General features: G+C 42.5%; 1 long non-coding RNA gene across 4 annotated transcripts in view; it reads left to right on the top strand.

Moving 5' to 3' along the window:
* Window positions 1-2,026: 2,026 nt before the first annotated feature.
* The window catches only part of LOC107322899, a 291,000-nt gene continuing 267,711 nt past the window's right edge, over window positions 2,027-25,315 (top strand). For all 4 annotated transcript variants that reach the window (XR_004309411.1, XR_004309413.1, XR_004309412.1 and 1 more), the window contains exon 1: window positions 2,027-2,166. This is a non-coding gene — a long non-coding RNA (uncharacterized LOC107322899). The remainder of the gene's footprint in view (window positions 2,167-25,315) is intronic.

A 25,315-nucleotide genomic window follows, 5' to 3' on the forward strand; every position in this document is an offset into this window, starting at 1 on the left:
TTTGTTGTTGTTGTTGTTTTTATATAGGATTTTGGTCAGTCAGCCACTGCTGTAGGAAATAAAACAACGCTTTGACAGATTCTTGTTTCTCAGTCCCTTTCCCAGCAACTTCCCCCTCTGGTAAAGAGAACTGAGCTGCAGGATTCTGATGGAAAAATCAAACAAACCTGCTGAGCGTGGCCGAGGAGTAATAGAAAACTACTTGGATCTCAAGGCCCTGCCAGTATAAGTTTAACGTAGGGTTGTTTCTTCACCAGATGTCAAATATCCTTTCCCATCTTTTCTGTGGTGCGTTGTGTCCTTGGTTCATCCTTCCGTGAGCAGTTTTTGGCACGCTGACTGCTCGGGATGCAGTTGTCTCTGTGTGAAGGCTTTCTAACCCTCATACAACCCACCTTGCTGCCCTGAATGCATTATAAAATATATCTTAAAACATAATCACAGCCCATGCTCTAATTCTGTGTTTTCTTAGCTCAGAGGAAGGAAACTGGTATGAGGCAGAAACTATCTGTTTCTTCTATAGAAACCTTGGCTGTACTGGAATTAATTGGGATTTGCCATTGGTTTCTGTTACTGGGAAGCAGTTTGTACCTTCTTTGTGACAGTGCAGGTACCCTGTATATGGGAGGAATATATAAGCTGTATGTACCACCAGCACGTGAATGTCTGGTGGCTTCTTCTTGGTCGGAATGGAGGACACACGTGTTTGTGTGTGACAGACATCCAGTTTGTAATATGTACTGATGGGTCAATACTAATAATGGGTCCAGAGCAGCTTGGCCCAGTATTAGATATGGAGGTTGCTGGCCCTGCCTGTGGCAGGGAGGTTGGAGCTTGGTGATCATTGATGTCCCTTCCAATACAAACCATTCTCTTGTTCTATGAAAAACAGCTTTTATTTTAAGAAGCACTGGAATTGTTTGTGTTGTGGTGATCTTTGTTAGTGATTTCTATACCGAATAATGTCGTTAGGAGATACTATCTTCCCTCACTCTGTTATCCCTCTCCCTTTTTACACTGATAAAAGATAAGAAAATAAGGTTTGAGTTTGGAAAGAAATCAATAAAAAACCCAATCAACTCCACCCTCTTGGCAATAATTACCCATTCCTTGTCAGTCTTCCTGTGAACCATTAGAGAACGCTGAAACTGACCCAGAAAACTGCCCTTTTTTCTGCTTGGCTTCTTTCTTATTGCCAGCTTCCCTCTGGCTTCTCCTGGCCTTCATCCCTTCTGACCTCTGGAGAATCCTTTGGTTTTGGTGCTCTCTGCCTTGCAGAGCCTTCTGCTTGCTCGTTGCGTTCATGCAGGTGGAGCAAAAGATGCTTTGCATAGAATGAGAAACTCTAATTTTTCAAACTTCTAAGAGAAAAGATGAGGACAGCCAAGGCAATGGATACATGGTGACACTGTTTGGATGCAGGGGGCTCAGCATGGCCCTCTACTCACTCTGCTCTGAGTTCTGTAGCAGTTCCTCATCCACTGCTGCCTCTTTGCATCTCTGATTCTCTCAAGCAGATGGCAATGGGTGTGAGGGGGGATGGCCATGGCTGTGAGAGGTGCAGACATGGCTGTGTGTTATCAGTGGGACTGAGCTGACTTGGGGGAGGATCTGCAATGGCAAGACTGGCTATATGTGGCTGTAAGCTCTGCTATTTGTCCTTAATGTCTGGAATGGGAAGTGCCTTCCCTGTGTGCTGTTCTGAGGCACATCCCCCTGGCCTCAGAAGGAGTGTGTGTGCGCTGGCAGCTAATGAGAAATGCTGGAAGTGGGGTCCCAAGAGATGATTAAACCCCATGAGCCAATTAAAAGGAGTGTAATTACACAGCAGGGACAAGTTGTTAAACAAGCTAGAGGTTATTGTCCTCAAATCAACGTACTGGAACAGCCAGAAAGAGCCAACCAGGAAATCTTTGCCAAAGTGGTTCTGCTTGACATAAGGCTTCTTTTGGGGAGGTGCAGGATCTGGATGGGGAGGAATGGACTAAAAGGGCATTTTGCCTTTTGTCTGTGTTTGTAGGTGATGAAAAGCGCTTGGAGCAGAGAAAGCTGGAAAACAACTGCTGTGTCTGCAAGTTGTGCTGGTGAATGGAGAGTGGAATGGAAAGTAACCCAAAGTGCTCCGTGGCGTGGTCAGCTGCCAGGCTGGGAGAGAGTGAGGTGCAGGTGGGTACAGAGGTTGCAGAACCCTATTGGCACGAGTGGAGATATCTGGGCATCACTTTGTGCTCTGCTGAACTCCAAAGGAAACTTTGTGCATAAGGCAGACGTGGGGATAATGTGTGGTGATTGATGGGTTCTTTGCTTTTATCTGCTCATGGGTGTCTGCAAACTTGCAACATGATGATATCACTGTTGTTGAAAAGGTTTGATTTAACTTTTTACTTTTGGCTTGGATTGTGCGCAGGGAATGAGGAATTCAGTGTTAGCAGCGTGAGCATTATCGGTTACTGGTGTTGTGGGAAATGAGGCACATCCCACTGTTTCTGTGCTATGTGTATCCAATCCCAGGTGTGTAAACCTAAAGCTGTCTTGTCTGACCTCTAGGAGCCCTTATTTGATAGGGACCCTGTGAGGCTTCAGCATGCATCTTCATCTAGTGGCTGAGTTAGCCGAAGGCATTAATTGCTGGTCCCCTGTGTGTCCTGACCACTAGGTGACATCGCACACTTAGCGTATTTTGCGAGCACTTCCAGTGGAAATGTTGCACGTGTAACCCACAAACTTGATTTTGCTCATGCAATGCACACATCTGCTTTTTAGACGTGTCTGTACTCGAGCTCTGTGTGATAATAGAAGGCAAACTAAAGAATATGGATTTAAGCACAGAGCAAGTGAGTTTCCTTAAGACAGGGTGGCTTGTTCCAGTAAAAATTGAGCTCGCTCTGTTCTGTTGTCAGTCAAGCTTTTCTTTAGGTGCAGAACTCAGAAGTGCTGTATGAGTTTGGCTCTGTTGTGTTCTCAGACACTCTCCTGTATATCCTGTGACCAGTAAATCCCCTTTTTGTTGCGATGGCTGTAAGTTTGGCATTCTGAAGGCTGCCTGCTTTCATTGCAGAGTCTTACAGCTGCTCTTGTGATGTCAGAGTAGCAATAGGATTTTGAAATTCTTCGATTACAATAGCACAGGGCATGTTTGTTTGCCCTCGTCTTCGGGCTTCAGCCTGTAGTTAGGAAAACGAAAGCAGATCCACCTTTAAAACAAGTGTCTCCAGAGGGCAGAGGGGCCACTCAGCTGTGAAAGGTGACAATGTGGGGTGAACTCAGCCTGGGGAAAGCATGTGCAGCTCTGCTGACTTATATGGACAGGCAGGGTCTGCTGTATCTTTTGTTTTACCCAACTGAAAAAAAATTGCTCCCTCGTTGGAAAATCCCCATGGATCAGCTTCTCAGTCAAGGTCACATCCCCATCTCTTGTACTTTTCTTGGCCATTATTTCAAGTGATAGATGCACTATTGACTGGCAGCAGTGACAGAGCTTGGAATGATGGGGGAACTGAGGCATATTCAACACACTGGCACACAGCTAACTCATGCTAATGTTCAATAATCCCATCCTGCTGCTACACTCTAATGGCTGTGGGCTTGATAGAGCCCCCTCATTGAACTGGTGTATTTCTTATGGGCCTGCCCGCCCATCCTTCATGAATTTTTATTAAACAAAACTGTAAGCGGATTGATTTTGTACTCCTTTATTGCATTTTTATTTAATTCCTTTCAATGGTGGAGGCTCCATCATGTTATCTTGGTGTAAATCATGCTGGGGCAGCATGCCAAAAAAATAAAAAGACTACAGGATCATACTTGCATCCAGTGTAAATTTCATTCCTATAACCTTTTATTAGCGTAGATTCATTGATTTTATTTTATTTTTTAATTATTATTTTATTTTAATTTTTTTTTCTCCCTCCTCAGCCCTCTCCTTCCTCCCCAGTGCCTCCTTTTAGTTCAGCTCAGGTCAGAACTTGACAGCTCTACTTTTAAATAAAGGAATAATAATAATGAATCACCTTTTGGTGTATCAGGACTGGGAGCTCCTCTGGTTTGAACTCACCCTCGTGTCTTCTCACTCATATCCATCCAAAAAACTATGAGCGGTGTTTGTAAGCACAGCACCTAAATACTTGCTCGCTATCAAATGCGGTCAGTGGGTAAACAAGGCACCAGTAGGTGGCATGCAAGAATCTACTGCATGGCCCAGCTGTGCTCCAGGTGGGCTGTAAGCTGCAAACTTGGAGCCTAGAGATGGGCTTATGGTCCACAGTGTATTGTAGCTAAGGCAGCTGTGAAAACAGGGCACAAGCAGAAATTTCTTCTCCATTAACTTCTTGAAAACTCCTAATTTTTATGTCTTAGTTGTCCGCTGGTATCTATTAGCTTATTTTATCACTGAGCTGGTAATTGCTAGTGGTAGTTCCCATGGTGGGCTTGCTCAGAAACAAAACAGAAAGGCTATTCCTGCCCCCAAAGTGCAAATAGTTTAAATGTAAGGTAGGAAGAAGGAGGTGATTCACTGACACAATAGCTGGTACTCATTAGCGAGTCTAACCATTGTTGTGGCTTTGTATGTCTCCCGGGGGGAAGGAAGGAGAAAGAGAGAAATAGAGAAAAAGAGAATAATTCAGTGCTGTTAGGACCAGACACCTGACTTTCAGAAATAATAACATTCACTCAACAGAGAACTCTCTAACATTGCTAAAGTCGGGGCTAAAAGCATTTAGGCGCTTCCTCAATTCAGTTGTTAGCCCGTTAATGCTGCCATTTAATTTCCCATAGGAGCTTGACATGAGTATTCAAGGTAAAGAGGGGCTGAAATGGCATCTTGCTGTGTGTTAAGGATTGTCTGACAGGATGCTTGCAGGAGCCAAGAAAGGGGCTCCTTGGTTGCTGCTGGTCTTGTCCTGCCTAGTCCTTGCAAGGGATGCATTGCAAACAGATCAATTTGTGGCTGAATTCTGCAGGGGGTTATTCTTTTTAAAACCTAAAATGACCGATAGTTTGCAAATAGTTCTGGGTCGATTTATTGATGGGGAAAGAACAGAGGTAAAGCAGTTTTAAGGGGTGGAGCGGGAGAAGCTTCTTTTGGCTGATAATGGGTCCAGTACAAAGCCAGTCTGAGTGGGGTTAATACGTTGGTTGTTCACGGTGGTTGGGAAGTGTTTCTTACAGGAACCACGGTATTAATCAGCAAACAAAGATGGCGATCTAGAAAGCTAATGACATTCCAGTTGATTTGATTATAACATAATGATTGCTTAAAACTGTCACTTCTAATTTTGTTAGAAGAAATAATACGAGTTACATCTATTGGATGGAGGAATATTTGAGACGTCAAGGAGAAAAGTCTCAGGCCATTAGAGATGCCCTGCATGGGATGCTGGATGTCTTGCTCATGCTAAATTAACATAGAGGGACTCAGAGGGTCCTGACCTTTTCTTAACCTCGTATGCTTGAGTTTTAGAATGAAGTTGCTGTTTTTTTACCCTCTGAAGGGGGGAAAAAATAAATTGCTGGCTTAGGGGGGAAGAGGGAATATTTATCTTAAGTCAAAGCGGTGGCTGGAGAGAGAGGTGTGATAAGGTTGTTTTCTGCTGCCAGCTTGGTTTACCTTTAAGTCATATCATGTGTTCAAACACTTAATAATGAAAACACAAAAGGAACTGTTTTTGTCCCTCAGACTTGAGAGATTTACTTGTATATACTTTTGTAGTACTGAGGGCAATATACTGAACATAAACCAAGCTAGAACTATCAGAATTGTTAAGGGATTATTTTGGGATGCAGACCTATGCCCTGTGTGGGTCTACTGATGAAATTCTGCAGTTCTGGACATGTCTCCTTCCTTGGAACTATGATCTTGACAGCAGGCTTGAAAGAGGCAGAAAGGTGAAGGCAGAGTGGCTGTTTCTGTAGAGGAAGAGCTGAGCTGTGCTGTATGTGAGGCTGCTTGCACCTTCCAGCACCTACCGGCTTCTCTGCTGCAGGTGAGATGCAGACATCGCAAAGCCCAGCCTGCTGTTAACATGGAAATCCCAATGGATTGACTTGAGTTCAGAGCTCTGTGCCTGCATCTTGCTTCTCTCCCTGTCTTAGTCTTTCTTGCCATGTAATCCCACAGTCTGGCAAGCTCCATAATAAGTGCAGATAGATGAGTGTGTGTACATCTCCATTAACATGACTGTGCAGGCTAATGATGGGGACCTCCTGCTGCTCTCCGCTTGTTTTCTGTTGATTGTTATGTAATGTTCGGCAGCGGGAGGTAAATTCCTCTCCAATTTTGAGACCCGTTGCAGCATGCAAACCCCACTGTGAGGAGTCACGGTGATTGAGCTTTCGAATCAAGTCCCATGCTGATAACTATAAATCAGGCCTATTATACACTCCGACCGACAGCCGGAAACCTTCCGTACTGCATGTGGCACAGCGGAGTCTTGGAGCTGCACTGGAGTTTGTTTTGTAACTGCAAACACTTGTGTCTTTGAAAGGCTGTGATTTAGGTTCGGTGGGATGTTTGTGTTCTCTCCGATGAAGGGTCGTGGGTGTGCTGGGTGCTGAAGGTCAAGTTGGTGCTTGGGGTGTCCCTTTGAAGGCTCGCTCCTGCCCTGCGTGCTGTGCTGTGGGATTGCAGGGCTGGAAATGAAAGAGCTCTTTTGGTGGTGGGGTTTGTTCCAGCTGCTCCTCGGTCAGCGTTGCCAGGCAGGGCTGATTTGTGCTTTGGGAGGATGCTCCAAATTACCTTCTGTTTGCTTTTATTTGAGAGGCTGATGTGTGTCAATTTGGGTCAAGATTTTAGGTGTGCAAAAAGTAGGATGCCCAACTTGGAGGTCTCCATTTCTGCAGTACTTCAGTGCAGTGTATGAAAGGAGCTGGCCATGAGGTAGGCCCAAGTAGTTGAGTGATGGGGTCCCAGTATAAAATTTCTCTTTTATCCTTGTTTGATAGTCAAAGATTAGCAAGCATTCAAGTAGAGATATATGGTCTAGACAGCATGTGATGGCTAAATGATGAATGTGAGCATGGGAGAGGCTTCAGAATCACCTCACATGCATAAATATCACAGGTGGGTGACAAGGACCCTGAAGGTCACTGAATTGCATTTGTGCTCATTGATGGCCTTTATAAACTCTGTCCTACTGGAGCATGTTCCCTCTAGGATAAAAGGGAAGCATGGTCAGATGTTGTCATACCCAGAAACCTTTTCCTCATGACCTGTGGAACTCATGTCCTCATAGCACAAGCTTTACAAAGTTGGTAACGTGTTTATTTTGTGGATTATGTGGTATGTAAGTAGGTATTTATAACGCTTTTTCTTCCTATCTTTTCCTTTCTTTTTTTTAATAAACTTTCTAACTCTTCTCCCCATCCCACACTCTATCAGTAAAACTTTACTTAAAGCTGCAAGTAAAAGAGCTTTCAGATCACTCTGACTTCCTCTTTACATATGCTAATAACTTATTTTGTAGTGCATTTTCTAGTGTAATTGCAGGTTCTACACCCAGGTTTTACTTTTGAAGGCTTGTAAAATAAGTGTTGTAACCTTGAGAGTATTTTGACTTCCAATAATATCAGCTAATGAAAACAGGCAGGCAATGATAAAAACTTCAGCTCCTAACCAAAAAACCTGCAAAGATTAGGGCTGCTTCCTTTGAAGCAATCTATCTTAAGTGGATTTCCTTGGTTTCTAATGTTACAGTGTTAACTGTAAAGGTTGTGAGTGCATTAATTATTAATGATAATTAACCTGGCATCTTTGGAGTGCTGGGGAGAGAAGCAATGGGATTAGCAGATAGGCCCAGGTTATGTGTAGCTGCTTCTAGTCTTGTCCTTAGATTTCTAAGCATGGATAATTAAAACCTTTCTACTCCGATCTCAAGCTTGGTTTACTTGGCTGTCATACTGTAAGCTGTTGTCAATTAGCATTGTTTTTCTCTGTGCTGTTTATTTCAGAAGCATAAGAATAACAATAAAAGCAAGTGTTGGCCTGTGAAGCATTTCAAGTGTTGGAAGGAGCCCCGACTGTTGCTTTCTGCTCTTTGATGTAGTGAGGCTTAGAGGGCAAGCACGTGTACTGCTGTTCCAGACGTAGCACACTTGTTTGTGTTGCTCCTTCCTGAGCCCCCACAATTTGGATGTTACACGTTCAATCTGATGGCTGCCCAACAGAACACATTAAGCCTCCACGTAAAGTAAGAGGGTCCAAAAGCTTCTGGGAAATGAGTCAGCCATGTTCTCAGCACCTGAAAGAAGGGCTGCAATGGTTTGGCTGCTTTGGTTATGATTGAAACCATCATTATGTAGTAATATCCAGGCTTTTTATTTTTGGGGGGAGGAGAAGGCGTCCTTCCATCAGTTCCTGCTTTATCTTGTCACAGCTGTAATGAAATAAACATGATACTTGTTAGGTTGATTAGTACAAGAAAGGAAAGGACGCAACTTTTTAAAGAAGGGTTCTCAAGAGTACCTGGAATCTTTTTGGCCTGTTTCAGATAGCCAAAGGTCGAATTTTCATCACCGTGTTAATCAGACATCAACTGATGTTCAGTTATCACTGCAGGCTGGGGGAGCCTTAAACTTCAGTATTCCTTCGTTTGAGGAGGTAGCTTGGTACACGTGAGCGTCTTAGATCTTGATAGATGTTTCACCTTAAATCAGTCGATGTTGATACATAGGAAATGCAAGATTTATGTTGTCCACGTGGAGCTGTGTGTCTCTGTGAGCCTGTTAATGAGAGCTGTGAGTGTATTGGCAGTGTCTGTTTTTGAAGGCCACGTATGAGTAAACAACAGAATGGAGTGGGATATTGGTGGGAAGGTTCAACCTCTGCTGCCATCCCACCAACATCCACATCTGACATCATGGGCCAGCATAATGAAACAGGAGGCATTACTTTCAGAGCAGCTCTTGTATATATACTCTATAAGATCAAAGTTAGGGAGCTTTATCTCTTTACTGTGACTGTGCAGATAAAGGAGTTACAGAGATGCTAAAACAGCAAAGCCTGCAGCTCTTAAGTCTCTAAATCTCTTGATTGAACAGAGGTGCATGGTTTGGTTCCTTTCTTAACTGTAACTGTTGAGAATAACTCCTGTGTAGTTTTCAGTGCTTGAAGTATGCAGAGGATGCTTCAAAACTGAAGATAAATACAAGCCTGTTCCTAAGTGGTGGGACTCCGCCTCAATTCAGTTCTGTCATATCAGAATAAATTACCAAATTATTCCGCTAATATCTCATCTTGTGAAAGAAAAGTGCAATTTATTCTTTGCTGAATCATTTTTCTTCTTTTGAAATGGCATTTTGGTTTTACATGCATTGTTTTCACTAATATTTGAGTAGGATGCACTGACACAACGGTCAGGTTCTCTCAGACTTTCTCAAGTACACAGAGAACTCGGGGTAATTTTAGGTGTTCTAGCTGTGCTCTACATCGTGTGTAGCCATTCTGTCACTTCAAAACCAAGCTTCCTCTGTTTGGCACAAGTTTCATTCACTCGGTCAGTTCACTGATGGTTTAAATATTGGTGTAGTGCATTTTATGCACCATCTAACGTACAGAATAATGCTGTTATGTTATGGGCTTAAGGCTATTAAGGCTGCTGAGCTTGAGGTATGGCCGTTTCCTTCAGCAGCTGAAATGAACTTGGCATCACACCAGTTCCTGCGGAAATTATAAGAATGTGCAGGACCATTTTGCTTCAGCCCCATGGATCAGAACAGAAGGTCATCACTCATTTACATTGCGGGTGAAAAGGCATTTCAGGAAACGTGAATGCTCTCAAAAGTTGCCACCTCCACCCTTCTGGCTGAAAAACACCCTATTTTGAAAGGTCTTCACACCAAATGTTCCCTGGCCGTATTTCAAATGCAGGAAAGCAGTGCTGTTTCTGGAGGAAAACCGTAAATAATAAAGATTTTGTCAGCAAAGTGATGTAGGCCAGAGAGAAGCTAAAGGTGAATCAGAACTGAAAAATAAACTGATTCATGCAGGAAAAAAAATGGTATTTTTATGGTTGAAAAACAGATTATATTTGGTTCCTTATACTATAATTAACACAGAATGTAACTTATGCTGTGAATTGCCAGGTTCAGCCCTAGGCTCTGAGTGTGGACTGAAGAATGTCCCAAGATGACCAAAACATGGCTGTGTTGGGTAAAGGGAGACTATGGCCTGAACGTTGCCCTACGTGCCACTAGTGGGGCTCTGCAAGGCTCCATTTTGGGGCTAATTCTCTTTCTCTTTTCACTGTTGATTCCAATGAAGATCTGGAAGTTACATTAAGTAAATTTGTGGATGATTCTAAACTGGAAGGAGTTGATTCCCATTAGGGTTGAGAGTCTCCCAAGGGTGGTGGGCATGGCACAGGCTGCCCAGGACAGTGGGCATGGCCCTGAGCTCCTGCAGCTGAAGGAATGTTTGTGGTTGGTGGTCCTTTGTGGAGCCAGGGGTTGGACTTGATGATCCTTGTGGGTCCCTTCCAACTCGGGATGTTGTATGATTCTATGATATTCAAAACTAAGGCTAAGTTTGGCACTCTCCTATAACTGGATGCATGTCTAAATCTCTGGCTCACACACACGCACTGAATAGCTGCAGAAATGTGCCTGTTCAATTCAGAGCTGGATTTATCTGTTATTTTGGCAAGAGCAGTTTTTTCTCTTGCTCTAAAAAGCATTTTTTCCCCCCAAGTGAAACAAGCATAAATTATGTTGTATCTCATTTATCTGCATTCAAACTATGCCTTATGTAAGTGAAAATGTCTTGTGTTTCCCAGAGGTTTCCCAAAGTTACTCCAAATAAGAGTGAGAACTTTGTAACTTTTCTCATAGTACTAACAAGTAATGCTTTGCTGAAATGGAGCATCTTGCTGTCTGAATAGGGAAGAGTTGACAACATCACTGAACAGCAGAAAAAGCAAAACACAGCAGGTTGTAAACTGTGGTTTGTGAGTTGCTAAGTAGGGAAGAGTACCTGAAAGGCAATAGTTATCTGACTCAGATTTCCAAGTGAATACCTTTCTGCTAAGTCTGAGCTTAGAATCATAGAATGGCTTGGGTTGGAAGGGATCCAGTTCCAAGGGCCCAGCCATAGTTATGGGCACTTCCAGGGATAGGGCACCCACCGCTCTGGGCAACAGTGCCAGGGTTTCATCACCCTCTGAGTATAGTATTTCCTCCTAATATCTGATGTAATTATCCTCTTATATAGTTTAAAACCATTCCTCCCTGTTCTACCATCACTCTCTTGTTTTGCTGTTGCCCACAGGAGTGCCCTAGTGAGCAAGGGTTGCACAATCAAGTCCTTCTGAGCTGCAGTAAAGCTGAAAGGAAGATAAACACCTTTTCCTCTTGTGGGTGTTGCTGATGGTGTGTGATTGTGGCTGTAGGTTCTGGGAGCCATGCTGGAGGAAGCTTTATTTATTGCCATTGCTGGAGCTAGAACCAAACCTTTTGAAGGTGGTGGATTTTTTTTTTTCTTTAATGCCTGATACTTGAGTTGAGCAGTTGTAGTGCAAAGTGTGCTTTGCTGAATTGGGACCTTCGTGCTGGAGAGGGAACTACTCCTAAGCTTTGGTACGTGAAGAGCATTTCCCATTAGATCATAAATTATATACATTCAGGTCTGGTGAAATCCCTCCTGATTTAGAGTGATGTATGGGAAAGTCAGACCTATAAAGTTAGTTTGAATAATTCTTCTGGTAGATCTGGAAATATTTAAACACATTCATTTTTTATAGTACTGTAAATTTGAAGAATTTAACTTTGGAAAAAAATGTTTCCGCTATGTCATATAACTTCACTGTCATGATACAGCCCCATAAGCACCCACCTGAACATTTGTGATGCATGTAGCAATTGCACGGCATTTCTGATCATTCGAGACACATCATAGTGCAAGTAAGTTCATTTCAGTCCCAGGCAGCTGTCTCATGCACTTGCAAGAAGCCCTCATTGTTTCTCCCATGAAGGCTTTGTGTGCCATTGGCAGGGATTTGGTGTGGAAGTGCAGGCAAGGAGCAGCCTGGTGCTGTGCGTGGCAGGGCCCTGCACTCTGCAGCTCTGCAAGGAGGAGCAGTGCCTGCTCCCTCTGTATGAGCCATGCTGCAGATATACACTGCACCTCCAACAGGACAGGAGGTGTGAGTGTGTTGGAAGAACTTGAAAGTAAATTGAAAGTAAAGGTTTTCTGGTTTTTGCTGGTTTTATATACGTAGACCAATGTTCTATTGGGTTTTGGGCATCAGTGTTGGTATGTCTCTTGGGTTTTAAGTTTTAAGGGCCTGTTACGCTTTGTAGCTACTAGATAATTGGTGATGTAAAGGCTCTACCAAGAGCCAAAATATTCTCTGTTTCTTATAAAGCACCTCAAAAATGTCAATGCTGGCATAGGGAGATAAATAATACAGTACATTTTGTCTAGAGGGTTCAAAGAGAAGAGCTCAGTTTAAAAAGAAAAAGAAAATTTAGAATTCAAAGAGGGACACCAAATGAAATGGTCTGGAATAACAGCACCTCAGTTATAGAATGAGGTGATGTAACAGGGACATTTTTCACTTAAAATGTGTTTTTTATCAGTGAACACTCTAACTGAAGTTAACAACTGGAAGCTGAAGAAGCTGATTTTAAATTGTTTCTGTGCATCTATTCAATTCAGAAGCATGTAAATGAGCTAACATTTACTGGACATTAGATACTGGTAGTTGATCTTCTGCGTGAATTATGTGCTTTGGGAAAGTGATTTAGGCTTCTAGATCACTCAAACAGCTTTGAAATCTGTTCCCTCTTTGTAGAGCTAAATGAGACGTGTCCTGCACATTCATTTAGTTTTTAAATCTTACAATTCTATTACAGCATCATGGAGAACCAGAGAAGGCTGAAGAGGTTTCAAATAGCCAGATAATCTGCAGCCCCTCATTTCTGAGCAGCGCTTTGCTGTGATCACTCCTCAGGTTCTGAGTGGCTGATCAGTAAAACTGACCCCCTTAAAAAGGGGAATCCAAGCTCCTACTCCTGGCAAGTTGCTCTGTGCTTTGGGCCCTTCTTCCTCTTAGGAAGGTGCTGAACTTCTCAAATAAAGAAGCAGAGGATGCTCGAGCACAAAATTTCCCCTTGACCCACCTTTCAGCCGCCCAAGTTCGGACCTCAGCTACTTCACATCCTCCAAATGACACAGATGGCAGGATGGAGCCAGTCGGAAGCACTCGATAATAAAATGGCAATTCATTTTGCAATTCCTTCAGCATTCATGCTAACAATACTGGTCCTGATGGGCTCCTTGGGTATGAATGTAGCTTTCAATATGCAATTCCACAGGAATTACACCACTGCTCAGCTCTCATTAAGTCTGCTTTATTGTAAAGTGTTGCTGAGAAATCCTCCTATTACTGATACAGGACAACTGCTTTGCTTCAAAGAACTGCCTGATTTCCTAAAGCTCCTGTGTGTGTGTCGGCAGGGTTTTATTTGATACTCTCTTTACAGTGCATTATCTCATTTTGTTTATATTTTGGACGCTAATGTGATGTGTTTAAGTATGTAAATTGCCATCATGTGAGGAAATGAGATGTTAAAAATAGCTGTGGAGTGCTGAGGAGAGTGGCATGGGGTAAGGTGGCCAGTGTGGGAGGAAGCGCTTTTGGATCCAGAATGTCTCTCTCTGACCTTATAGGGAAAGTGAATGCCTCTCTGATGTCAAACCCCCCCAAAGAAAGCTGTTTGTGAGTGCTGCCTTCTGCAGCTAAAACAGGTATTTCACCTGCTTACTGCAAGTGAAAACCTTACGTTTTTAGTAACACCCAGTGTCTGCGGTGTGGGACTTCAAGGCTAAGCCCCCACAGTGGTCTTGGGATCCACTTCCTAGTGTGTGCCTGGCATCCATTTGAGCTAGCCACGTGATATAGGCATAGAATTAAGAATCCTAACCTCATTCCCAAAGGCGGGTGCTTTTTCCCTGCTGGATACCTGCTGCTGATCCACTGTTGATGGTGTCATGTCTTTTAAAAAGCAACAAGGGGAAAAAAAAAACAAAACACAGGAAGAATTGCTGAGCTGTGATTGAACTGCACGCAGCATAGCTTGGAAGGGTTGGAACGCATGGCCACCGTCAACCTGTATCAATTGCAGGGGCTGTTTCTGTTCTTTCCATCCATTCAGTGCAAATGCTCTGGGCAAAAAGGCATAAAAGGTGGCTGAAGTAGTGCAATACTTGTAGAAGATTTGCTAAGAACAACTCTTACCTTCTCACTGTTCGTTTATCTGTGCTTGGGTAGGTGGAGTCAGTTATTCCCCACACAGTTTGTCTACAGAGAAGATGCCCAAATAGCTGGAAAAAAGCACGCCACAAAACCCGTAAAGATCAATTCCCCATCTCACGTTTTTAGACAACATGTCCTCACTCTCCCAGCCATCGTTTCCATTACCTAAAATCCCAAGTCCATTAATGTCTATCTCATTAATCACTTTCTCTGCTGTTGCCTGTGGAAGTCTGGAGATTTACTGTCTTTGTCACAAGCTGGAGCTCCTCTTTCCTCAGCTGATCTCCGACACCAACACAGGGACCAACCACCAGCTCCCTGCTTCCCTCTTGGCTCTCCTGGCTGGTGTGACCGATGCATTGTGTTGGGACATGCTGTAGGAGTGCTGTCACTGCTGTCAACCGTAAGCCCTGCATGATGTTGCCTTCACAAGTGATGCTGATGGTGAGAGCAGAGCTCAGAGTGCCTTCACGCCTCATCATGAGGCCATTGCTGGCTCTGTAGTTGCCTTTTAGGATTGCACTGTAGAGGAACGAAGCAGTTCCCATAAGAAAAAGCCTCAAAGTCACAGCACTCGAGGGGGTGATGTTGAAGTGATTGATAGGTATTCAAGCTGGTAGGCTGCGTTCGGGCCGTGCGCTTGTTTGCGTAGCGCTGGGAAGCATCTATATCTGGCCTCCAGCCCCGGAGGATCCGTGTGAAAGCCCTGATAATCAAAACATGTTGCCTACTGGCAGCACGGTATTAAAATCAAGCCTAATGAAGGGTTCTCTGTCGTCTCTTGGGATTTGCCTGTCACACCGAACCCTCCTCCGTCCAGCTGGGAGGAAGCTTGGGGATGAATGTGGCGGTGACAATGAGGCCCCCATGGCCCGCTGCTGGGCTGCTGATTTCCATATTAATGTGAGGCGTCCCAACTGAATGCTGGGCAAAGGACAGTACATCTTTAATTGGAAATATAAAGGACTGCTCATGGCCCGGCTTGAACTGGGAGGATTTATGTCTCTCCCTCTAGATGGGATTGAAGGGAATGGTATGATTCACTGAGCGGCCTGCACGTCGCCTGATTTACTGCCCATCATTTACATTCCACTAAAGTCAATCAGTGCAGAAGGTCATTCTCAACCTGAATTTTTTCACGTTAAATCTTTTCTATCCCAGACTTAGTCAGGCCAAGCGAGGCACTTGGCAACCCAAGCTGTTTTTGAGGTTGTTAATTTTAATTCTTCGATTAGGAGAAAGGAGACTATAAAAAGAAAAGAAAAATAGAAAATGCTTGCGAGTCTGTTGACGGAGTCTGCATATGTGATAAACTCCAGCAGACGCAACAAATAGTTGCTTCCCTTCTATAAAATCTGTACTTGCACATTTGTTGTGAGGCTGATGAATTCCTTATGCTGTGGGTCAGAAAGGCTAGTTCTGCCAATGGTGCCTGAATCACAGACTTGTGCAGTCCTTTGCCTAACATCTTTGGCCTGTCCCTATTCAGAGGTGAAGGATGACATGGTTTGGATGCTTCTCTTTCTTCATAGTAGTGCTTTGCACACAGGTGACCCTAAAATATTAGTTAATACATCGAAACTATTCTCATGTTTTCATAATAAATTTGTAAGTTGTGAGTCTTCTTGCAGCATGCTGCCAGTTTGTAATAGAAAACTAGGACCAGAGATCTGTATTAGTTGTACAGTTTGGTTTCCAAAACAGTTTAACCTGCAGGCTTGGTAATGGCTTTTAAATGACTTAGTATGGAGATGTGAACTAACACAACCTAAAGCGTAGCTTGTTGATCCACTTGCACAATCTTGTAGTATCACATATGATGCTGGGTTTTGATGAGTTTCCATTTAAACTCTAATCCACACTCAGTGTTTTATGAAGTGATGGCAACAGAGGGTGTTTTTGCAAAACTGAGTGAATCGGAGCTGAATTGAGATCTAAAGCTTAATTTTTATTTTTTGTAATCCAGCTTTGAGCAAATAATGCAAAATAAGTACGAACGTCAGTCTGGATTAAAGTGAAATTTCAATTACCTTTGTGCAATGTGTATTTAATAGGACCGTTGATGTGTCAATAATAACTCTAGAGACAGGTGTTTGTTATGGCAGAAGAGCAAGTAATTTGAAATTTATTCTTCATAAGGTATCTTGATACAGAAAGAGAAACTTCAGAAAAATCTGTTATGTTCTAATTCATCTGCTTTAGTTATTCTTTCTTATATTCTTTTCTCCATGTTTTGAATTGTTGAGAAGTTGTTGAAAAAGTCTTTTGCTGGTGATCGTTCATTAAAGAAGACAGTTGGGTTGGGTGTTCCTTTAGCCAAAGTGGCCGGCATGGCTGTGTGCTGCAGATGCTGTGTGTTGCAGAGGGAAGTCCTGTAGCTGACCCATGAAATATCAGAACAAACACCAGATTTGTGTACATTTGTTTGTGGTTTTGTTGGTGAATGCTTAAACAAATGGTTTGGTATCTTTGGGATTACAGGAGCACGTCGTTTTGAAGAGCATAATTGGCTTTCTTCCTTGGGACAAACTGGTGAATAGCCTGTTGTCCTAATTAAGTAGCCTTCCTGATTAACTCACAAGAGCAGCTTATTGGTGACCTAAGCCACTTAAACACTTCAGGAGATTATTGCAGCTTAACTGTTTTAGGGTCTTTTTAAAGCTCTTGAAGTACTTACTAGCATCTCTAAGCCTTTCAGACTTACAGGAGCAGTAGTCATTCACTTGACAGTTAAGCATGAATAAACCACAGTGTGTAGTTCCTCATGATAGCAGATTGCTTTTGGTATTGGAGTATCTGCACTGCAATGCTGCAGATAGTCAAAGATAATCTTTAGTGCTCAAAAATAGAGTCAGTGAGTGGTGTGTGCTAGGCTTCCACCTCAAATTCATTGCATGATGTTGTTGCCATTTTGTGCAGGGTTGTGAAGGTCCTTATCCAGGCCTTGCTCTCAGGTGACTTCTACCTTTATATTAGATTCATTCTCAAGGCCTCAAATCGCTGATAATTATAATTCTGTGGCCCAACTTTATGTGTATTTCATATGTAAAACATCACTGTTTGTGCTGTTTAAATACAGATATAATTATGCGTCTCAGCTGTGGGAAAGGTTGCCCTTTTTTTACTCATCGGTGCAAGGATTACTCACATTTACATAGAGTCTCTTAGCGATGAAAAAACTAATTCATCAGGCTGGTGTTCCATGCTACGCTAATGCAATTTGTCTTCTTGAGAAAACCATTCTCTGAGTGTTTGGGGTCACTAGAGATCTTGTACAGTTAATGTAAGTATCCATTCAGAACAAAACTCTAACATAGACCTTTTATTTTCCCCCCTGGGTTACCTATGAATATCTACTCTTCATTCATAAAACTAAAAAAATCCCGTGGCTTGAGGTTTACGTTTTGTGCACAGTGCCTGGATCCTACTAGTTCATGTGTTATTGCAACACATCCATACTAATGCATTGTCTGAGAACAATCTGCTTTTGTGAAAGACTGTGCTCTCCTGTTTACTTGTGTGTAGGAGAATGCCATTGCACTGCAGTCTTATTTGGGTAGCCCTAATCTGTTTCTTCTTAAGGACCATCCAGGTACACCGTTTGCATTACATATAGTTGCCCTGTCAAAGCCCTTAGTCTGTTTGGGCAATGTCTGTCCAACCTGTGCCAAATGCTGATTTATTTTTCAACTTCTTGTAATAAACTTACCCAAGGAATAAGGGAGTAGCAGTACTTTGGCAGGGAGCTGTGTGTAATTTACCTGAGCTCCGGTGTGTGGAACCTACCAGTCAAATAAACTAAGTTTTCTCTACTATTTTAAGAAATGGAATATTTAGTAATTGTATGTTAACATGTTAACATTTTCCCCTTACGATGACTGTGGGATTAAATACTTTCTTTTCTACTTACTAAAAGTGCTAAGAGTGTGTGATATATTCTGGGATTGGCTGTGGATTAAAATTCAGAAGGATGGTTATTAGTTTTTGAGATTTTATTGGACGTTGATATTGTTCTTGCCTTGTTCCTCTTCAAGGAAGGTTGTGGAGAATGCTGTGCTCAGCAGAATGATTAAAATAGAGCAAACACCTGTCTTCACATTGACTCTGTGAGTGGTACCAAAAAAAAAATCCTATCAGAATGCTCTTTAATGTGTCCGATGTACGTGTTTAACATAAAAAGCGCACACTATATCTGTGTATATTTCTCTTATATCAGGTTTCTGTTGTGAAACTCAAATTTCTCTTTCGGAAGCATTGGAAGATCACGAGTTCCAGAGGGATTTGGCAGCTCTTCACTACCTGTGTTCAATGAGGATGTCGTACTGCCTGCAGTAGGGGGATATTTTTAAGCAACTTTATGCTTAATGAGCACAGAGACCAAATGTATTATCTTAGTAGTGCTGTTCATCGTAAAGCACGAACATTTTGCTACTCACTGGGATTACTGCGTGTGAGTATTGGCTGTGCTTTTCATTTATGGCTCAAGACCACCAAGTGTGCTTCTGTTTAGTGAGGAATGAGTTACACAAGCATCCTTTCTAAAGGCTGTATTATATTGTGCTTTATCTATGTGCCATCACTTATGTTGCATAAATAGAATAATGAATTGCATCCCCTAAAAGGGCAGTAGTAACACAGGATGCAAACAGTAAAGAATTGTTCCCTCTATGTCCAGCTCTAGGTGGGTCATGATGGCCATATTCATTGCACAATGACAACATTTTCCTTTGTTTGCTTTCCTTATGTCAGTCTCTCGTGTTTCTCCATTTTCTTAGCGTTTCAGTAGACCAGTGTGAACAGCTGTAACCACAAGGAAATTGGTGTAGTTTAAAAGCTGTTTCTGACTGGTCGGCCCAAATCTTAGATCTTCCCCTGTTATTAATAATCTTCTGTTTTCTCTTTTCTTTCCTTGGAGGCTTGTATCTCTACCAGATGTTTGAGCAGTCTTTCCTAACACAGCCTCCACTCAGATGCTGAATGAGTTTGCTGTGTCTATTCTTTCTCTATCAGACAACTTTTTGTCACTGTTATTCCCATAATCTCATCTCATAGGCATTCCTATGTCCTCTTTAAACATGACTTGTTACATTTGGCCATGCTGAACTATAAGTTTAATTGGCTACATTCCTGCATGTGCCAATTACCAGTCAAACTACTGATGTAGAATTGTCCTAATTACATCTAGGTGTGCAAATAAAGTTGCATGCTCTTGAATAAGCAGCACTGAGACTGCACTGCAGGCTTTTTTTTTTCTTTTTCCCTTGGTTAAGTCACTGTATCATTTTCTGTGATGCAGAATCATGCTGCAAACACACAAAAATAGTGGACTAATCCTCTTTGAGAGCTGTTTCCCTATACTCTGTTCTCATCCTTTCTTTATAGTTTCACTGCAAGAGTGTCAAATGGAAGAGTCCTTAATGCTGAAAAATCACTGCTTTGATTGGACTTGAATCATATAGATCAGCCGTCAGTATTCAATGAGGATGAGGTGTTGCAGTTCAATAAGCAGTGGAGGTATGAATGACCGTGGTATGGGATGTCTGTCCATCACTGGGTGATTGATGCTACACCCAGAAGTACCCTGTGGAGTTAAAGACCCCCAAATAAGGGGGGGGTCTGAATTTTTTACTGGGTGGCTTGAAACATAAGAGCCTTCTCCGCTACTTGCTGCTAAGCTGTGTTGAACAGAGCCAAGGCCATTCTCAGTGAAGAACCCAAGGATCTGGGAGGGTACAGAATTAGGACAGCTGACTTATGGTGGCCCAAAGGGATGAACTGGCCATATGACATCAAACAGGAGTTTTCAAAGGGGGTGAAGGTTCACCTCTCTCTCTCTTCTGCTGCTTGGGGGCTAGCTGGGCATCGGTCATGGGGATGGTGAACGAGTGCCTGTGCATCGTTTGTTATATACACCTTTATATATATACATACATATGTATATATATATATACACACATATGTATTTGTCATAAATATTATCCTTTTCTCTGTCAGTAGTTTATCTCAACCCCCAACCTTGTTTTTTTTTTTCCTGATTCTCTCCCCCATCTCATTGGGAAGCAGGGAGGTGTGAGTGAAGGACTGTGTGGTGTGTAGCTACCTGCCAGGTTAAACCACAGCAACATTACAATACTTGGCTACTTTAACCTTTAGTTATCGAACCTGAGAGTCCTTTTTGGTAAAATGCACCAAATATGTGGAAGTACAAAAGCTGTGTGATGGTTTATTTTATTTTTGGTATGAAGAAAGCAGAAATGGATAGAACTGACTGTCGTGAACAAAGTCCAGTAAGAATGTGAGAGGCGGATAGCTTTGTAGAGACTGCATGTCTTAGTCTGTTTGTTTCCATGTCGGCTAAAGAAGGCAGCATTTCTCTCTGTGAAACTACAAAAGGCAATTTTCTTTCTTCAGGCTCTATCCCATCCTTATTTGTCTATTCAATCCGTATTTCAGACTAGCAATCAAATTCTCTCGGGGGCAAAATTTTGTGCATCTTTGCTATCGTTCCAATGTGATTTCAGTCAAAATACATTCTTTTGCTTTTGTTGGCAAGCAATGATCTTTTTGGCACGGTTCTATCTAGTGATATCTCTCAATAGTGCGAGTTAAGTTCATCCTTGGTGGACATATGCATCCTCTTGGTCTTGGAATTTACTTAGTGGAATTTAGCTGGTCAATTTGGCTTTTGCCAGATCTTCTGCTTTCAGTGTTAAAAGATCTGTGGGCAGCCCAAGTGGGTGAACATCAAACAGAGAAGTGAGCAGACAGAGGAGGTGCTGTGGGAGATTATTCTGTAGTAGTTTAGGCACATTTCAGTAGTTCAGAAGGCTGGTTCCAAGGTCTTGTCTTGTTTTCTTGGCCATAATGTCATGCCTTTGGGAACACTTCTTGCAGATAATAACTAGCAATTATAAACCTTTAAACATTGTGGGCATGAGGTTTTGGTGCTTTTTTTTGTTGTTGTTTTTTGCCTTTTTTCTTTTTTTTCCCCCTCCTTTATAATTTACTTACCCAGAAAAGCTCAGCTCAAATCACATTTACCATCTGGAAACCTGTGTGGTCCAGCTCTTCATTATTTTATTAAATCCAGGAGTCAATTCCTTGCAAATGGTGTCTGCATGGCTGATGCGGGGTTGCAGTCCTTGTACCCAGAAAACTTCTTTTGCCAACAAAACCAAACTTGTCTATGGGACACCAATCATGTGAGCTGTCCTCTAGGAAACTCATCTTCTCTCTCCTGCAAGTTCAGAGAACTTCTGAAGAGTAAAGCAGTGGAACTGTTTTGTAAGAAGGGCAGAGAGAGCCCCAGGGTCTCTAGGACACTAAGCTGAACTTAAGGTCTACATGGGAACTGTCCTTTTCTGTCTCCTAGGAGTAACAGAGCCTGCTGGAAATGATCCACTGCATGTCATCTGAGGACAGTCTCAAGCTGAAAGTCCTGCTATCCCCACATCTCCTTTGATCAAGCCCCTCACCCATTGGCTTGGATGAGCGAGGGGAGGAAGGCAGTTGCAGTGGAACTGACTGCATTTCTCTGTATGTGTGCACTCAGTAAATGGTCTGACCAGCACAGTATGCGGTTCATCTGCTTACCAGGGAGTTCATTCTAGTGTGTATTTCAGGTTCTTCCAGTTTTCTTGGTGCAAATAAGTTTGTCTAATGCTTTTTTCCTGTCCATTGCAGCTTTGCATGTCTGTGGAATGTGAGAGTTGAAAAGCACAACTTTCTTTTATGAGCAGGAAAGAGGTCATTGAAGTTCATGAAAGTCCAGTAATTAGCAATCTGTCCTCATATGAAGTGCGAATGAGAAATCCACCTGTCAGTGACATATGACACATGCTTTTGGAACCAGTACGCTTGCAGGAATGTAAAGGAATAAACTCAGCTTTTCTTCCACCATGGCAGGTTGAGGGATGAACTGTGGCAGTCTGTCTACTCCCTCCTCCCCTTGGTTATTTCACCTTTCACAAACGCAGGTTTTTTTGCTTTAAGAAACAAAAAAAATCCCACCACACCTATGCTGACTTCTCAGGAGTGTGCTGTGCTTTGAGTGATGCCGTGAGCTGTAGAGCTGTTTTTGCGTGGCTATTGGATAAAGATCCATCACCAGCTGACTGATATGTGACCCACAGGTACCACATACGTTACCTAATGACCAGTCACTTAATTATGGACTGGGTGACATGTTTATAAGGGTGAACTTTAGAGTGCTATTAGAGAATGGACAGATGAACTATACCGGTGCCCTCCGGGTAGACTTCACCCAGACTCTTCTGCCTCTGTGGACCCATTATACAGTAATTAGGGTGATTTTTAAGTAGGATGCAAGGAGTTAAATGACTAACCTTATTATTGCTTCATTTGTCACTGTGCTAAGTGCTGCTTTGAGGGAGGTGGCTTGGAAAGAAAGTAAAAGAGGACAAGAAAGAAAAGAGGTGTGAGTGTAAAGTGCCTTCTTCTCTAAGTCCAGACAAGGAGGACAAGAAGATAAAGAGAATTTAAGACTGGAGAAAGCTTTGAACAGCCTGATTTTTGTTTAACAATGGAAATGTCCATGAAATGATGGCAGTTGCATGATGGTGTTCCATGACGGTGGTCTTTTCATGCTAGTAGTTTCCTTCATGGTGCTAAGAACAAAGTATGCAGGTGGGCAGAGCCTGGAGCTGCAGGAGCTAAGGGTGTGTTTGGACTCTGCACTCAGAGACAGCATTTGGGTTTGGGTGGTGCTGTTTGTGGCCAAGAGGTGGATTCAGTGCTGCCTGTAGGTTCCCAGAGATTCTGTGCAGGGTGACTGCTTGAGAACAGATGCCCTGAGTTTTGTTATCTTCCTTAACTGAGACTTTTCCAGGTAGTAATAATAGCAAGAAAAAACTGCAGGGCAGGTTTGCCTTGTTCTTTAGGAGACAATAATTGCTGCAGGGTGTCTCTAATTGAACAAATGGAGATAGACTTGAACTTCTCAACCTGTGCTTTGCACTTGCTGGCTGGGAGCCAGTTCTGATCCAGAGGCCATATAGGTATTTTAACCAGTGATGTACATGAGCTAATATGTCCTGCTAAGATATCTGATCAGGCTTGTAAATGAGCTGAATGTAAAGCAGTGGGTTTTTTTTTGTCATTGATTGCATATCAACAGCATCTGCGTGTGGCTGGGTGCTCATTTCTGCATCTGGCCATGGGTTTGTATGGACCATCTGCATGCCCCAAGAGGCAAACAGGTGTGACCCTGCTGTGCAGGTTCTCTAGTGTGTCTTATGTATATATATGTCTCATTAAATGGGCTGCATCTTCCTCAGGACCTTTCAGAATTCATTCAGGACCTTTCAGGGTCAGCATTATGGCAAGATAAAACAATTATTGATACCCAAGCCCCTGGAAGTTGGCAGTATTTCTCTCTCTATTGCAGCAGGTATTGCTGTAAGCACTTAGAGGGTTTAGAAGCCTTTGAAGAGTCTTTGCCCTTCCCTTCTTCTAATCTCTGTTTATGCAAATAGTAATGGGGATGAAATTAAAGATTGAAATAGGTTTAAGAAATTCTCCCCTCCTTGGGGGGGAAAAAAATAGGTGCAGAAATACCTGGAAGACATAAAACACATGGAGGTCTGAATCAGGTTTCTGTTCACCTGAAGGTCAAGGTGGATGTATGGATTTCTTTCTTTTCCCTTCTCATGTGCAGTTATTGGGTACAGCGTATTTTTCTTAAAACTGTGGCTTTTCAGGCCTTCTAAAGGAGCAGGGATATATTTTGGAACTGAGGCTTTTCAAAGTACCTGGAGATGACTGCCAAAACACTGTTTGGTTCCAATTTACTTTCATCCTTTTTTCCTGAGGATGTTTTAGAGTCGGATTTATACGCCTACCCGCACATACCTGCTGCTGTTCTTGCTGAGTGATGCTGGTTTGCCTTGCCTCTCTCTTCTGCACCAAAGCACCATGGGCTTGCGCTTAGTTCTATGTTGTCCTTCTGTACTGTGTGTGACTGTATATCCCAAACCCCATGGATTTTTTTATTGAAATACCAGTAATAGGTATTTTATTCTACTCTGTCTCTTCGGGGCCTCATAGTTGAGCTTGATCTCTTTTCTATGACTGGTTTCCTCTACAGTGACCATCTTGCCATTCATTTCCTGGAGCAGTGTGGGATTGGGAGTTTCCAGGTAGCTGCTTTAGCTGCTTTTCACCTCGAAATATCAATATCAAATGCAGTTTCTGGCCGTGGCATGTGGGCCCACCACTGCACTGTGATTTCTGGACAGCAAGTTTGGTGACAAAATTCCACTATATATGGTGTATATAGTATATATAGGGCTCAGCTCCCTCTCAAGGCAGGGAAGGGGTTGGCTTCTGTGGCCAGGGCGTTTGGAGACAGATGGCATCACACAGACAAACAAGCAAATGCTTATATCAGTTGATTTTCCTAGATTTCTGTATGTGAAGGAGGATCTGGGCTTTCCAGGCTCTCTTTGTGAGGTGCTTAGGAAGTTGTCCCATTGGCAGGTGCGGATCAAACAGCTCATATGAGATTCCTAATAAATATCTTGTCACGTGGCATGATTGATTCCCATTGTCATCTGTGATCAGGTGAGAGCTGGGAGCTCTTATGCAAGAGATACTTCAGTCTAAGGTGTATAACAGACTCTTCTTAGTGGGTGATAGCATAAAAGTATGTGTTTTTGTTCTTTTTTAATTACTAAAGTAACTTCAAGAGCGAATTAGTTATTTTCTCACAGCAAATAGTGATGATGCAGTAATTGGGTTCATAGGAAAACGTTTCCATCTGACTACAAATAAAAAAAACTGTTTTCAGTCATGGAGAAACACTAGAAAAAAATAAATCTAAATATTGGCCTGATGTTGTAAAATCATTGTTGTTCTGGAAGGGAATACATTGAATTCTCCAACAAACGACAGGCGGAAATCTTTCCAAAGACTTGCTTATTAAACAGTCAAAATACCAATTAGGACTTTTTGGGAAGATGTCCATCTTGAAATGAAAAACATGTTAAACTTAATGTCACACTTGATTTAATACGAACGAGTAATTGTAGGGAATAAGAGAAGAATTT

Source organism: Coturnix japonica, chromosome 20 (genome assembly GCF_001577835.2).
Source record: "Coturnix japonica isolate 7356 chromosome 20, Coturnix japonica 2.1, whole genome shotgun sequence".
NCBI classification, from domain to species: domain Eukaryota; kingdom Metazoa; phylum Chordata; class Aves; order Galliformes; family Phasianidae; genus Coturnix; species Coturnix japonica.